This window comes from Lytechinus variegatus, chromosome 4 (genome assembly GCF_018143015.1).
Source record: "Lytechinus variegatus isolate NC3 chromosome 4, Lvar_3.0, whole genome shotgun sequence".
NCBI lineage: Eukaryota > Metazoa > Echinodermata > Echinoidea > Temnopleuroida > Toxopneustidae > Lytechinus > Lytechinus variegatus.
In genome coordinates this window covers 55,921,431-55,923,940 of record NC_054743.1, presented here as the reverse complement: position 1 = coordinate 55,923,940, position 2,510 = coordinate 55,921,431, and the positions used below count along the sequence as shown (strand labels likewise).

Below are 2,510 nucleotides of genomic sequence, written 5' to 3'. Positions count from 1 at the left end.
ACACAATGCATATTTGACATCATTCAAAAGATCACTTAATTTTCTTTAAAATTAATACCATGCATGTTGATCAAGCCACCACAAAAAGAGCAGGACTCAAAAGTGTTTGATGAGGTCTGAACTGAAAAGCTGCAAAACAAGCAGAAATGGTCCTAAAAGGTCAATACAAAACATGGTTCTTTTGTCTGTGTCAATAGAGATGAAAATCCATTCAAATCAAGCCCTTGCTTCTTCATTTGCTATGTTTTATTGTGGTTTATGTAGTGATGGTTCTGTGAATTAACATGGTTTGAGTCGTGGTTTGAAATATCCATGCATGTTGTTTGTTATGTGTTTGCTTGTGCAGAGGTGTGTTTGATTCCATGTTAATGTTGATGTTAAGGTGCATGGAAACAATTAAAAGAAACTGCTGAAAAACTCACTCATCACCACGAAAAAAGAACAGTGATTTTCATATTGTGTCATTTTGCAACTTTAGAGTTTTGACCTTGCCCTACACTTCAAGCCACTGCATGTGAACCCAGGGTATCGTCTTAAAAATAGTTAAATGATCTATTCATTGATATTATACTTACAAATTGATATTCATTAAAACAGGGGAGAGATTCTCAATCAAACTCAAAACAAACTGCCGAGTAACTCACTCATCACCATTGAAAAAGCACAGTGATTTTCAATATTGCGTCATTTTACAACTTTTGAATTTACACCTTGCCCCACATTTCAAGGCACTGCACCTCCATGTGAACCATAATCATATCGCGTATAACGTATTTTTTATGTTAATTAGATATCGATATTTACTAAAAACGAGGAGGGACTATCGATGAAAGTCAGATTTCCAAACTGTTTTGAGGAGTTTATATGAGATTATTATTTATGTTTTGTGAGAATAAAGCGAACAAGTGACTGTTAGGACTACCCCTTCAAAGAAGCAAATAAAAATCGATTTTAAGCGGACGATCGGGAAAAATATGGGTAAATTTCCCCTCCATTGGCGAAAACTTGATCCGCCCCTGATTACATTTGAGTCATATCTCCATACCTGAGGCATAACTACGTTTAAGAACAACAACAAAACAAAATCCATGTATATAACTTTTTCCCCTCCTTATACGTTTTGTTTTTTTATTGAATAGTTATTCACGCCTGATAAATGAGAATCGTTAAACTATTCGAATCGTGCGTTTTTTTCGTGGCTTTTATTCAACATTATTTACTGTCAGTTTTACATGCCTCATTTTCCATGGTAATACATGAATACACATTAATATCATGAATCTTGTAATTGTAAAACCCACCTGAATTCACATCATATCATGAATATTGTAATTGTAAAGTCAGGGTAACACAAATACAGAACTAGTGCTGAAATCTAAGCTGAATGAGGAATTATGTGAATAAATGCAATCTGCACTCCATACATAAACCTTGAATCAAAATATGTGAAAACCAAGTAAGTAGCCAGAGAAGGGTTAACCCACGGCTACCCCTGAACCCCCCTCACAAACGAATGTCCCCTCTGCATTGCCACGAGCCCCCCATGCTAGCCGTCAGGAATGCCCGATCAGACGGGGAAGTTTTTTTATGTACCCAGGGTGCACCGCCCATTCCCGGCTTTCATCAACGATTCCAGCAAAAGTTTTTCCAACCGGGGCCCCTGTGGAGCCGTGATATGTGCAAACGCCGGGATATGTGCAAACAACAGTATATGTGCAAAATTTCGCCGGGATTTGTGCAAACAACGGAATTTGTACAAACGCCACGCCGGGAAATGTGCAAATCTGTCAAAATTTATCACCGGCATCTGTGCAAACGTGACGACGGGATATGTGCAAATGAACGATTTTCACGGGAAAAGTGCAAACCTCCGGGATATGTGCAAATCACTGCATTTCTCCATATACAGGCTATTTCTCATGAAATGTTTCATAAAATTACTGTTAAAAATGAGAAAATGCCTGCATAAGGGAGAGGCTACAGTGACATCGGCAATGAAATGCTTTTCGGAGAGGCAGGGGGGGGGGACACCAACCTTAAATTGAAGACCCACTATCGTTTGGAATAACACAGTAACATGGATGTAGAGTGTAGTCTTTTAATGCTCCAGACCCGGTCATTTAATAATTTGAAGATCCTTCTGAACTAAGATCCTGTACTAAAGCAAACACAAGGAGCATAGCCTTTCAAAAATAATATAAAAAAAACTGCAACACCTCACCGTCTACCAAATTAAGACCTTGAAGAAATGAATATAGAATGTAGTCTTTGGTTTACCCTTGACCTAGTTGTATCAATAACAACCAAAAAATAAACTTGATACCTCACCGTCTAATTCCTATGGAATAAGTTGTTGTTGTTGTTTTAGCTTATACGGCGCGTATCATTCAGTAGTGAATATTTGCGCCAAAAAAAACCACATCCACCGAGCCGGATTCGAACCAGCGACATAAGGCTAACAGTTGTCAATCATCTACAGTCCTCCGCTCTACCATCTGAGCTATCAGTGG

At 38.2% G+C, this 2,510-nt stretch overlaps 1 non-coding gene across 1 annotated transcript; it reads right to left on the bottom strand.

Annotated features, from left to right (window-relative positions):
- Nucleotides 1–2,421: 2,421 nt before the first annotated feature.
- On the bottom strand, nt 2,422–2,510 carry TRNAY-GUA. The gene is given in 2 exon segments: nt 2,422–2,457; nt 2,474–2,510. It is a non-coding gene; the product is annotated as a tRNA-Tyr (tRNA).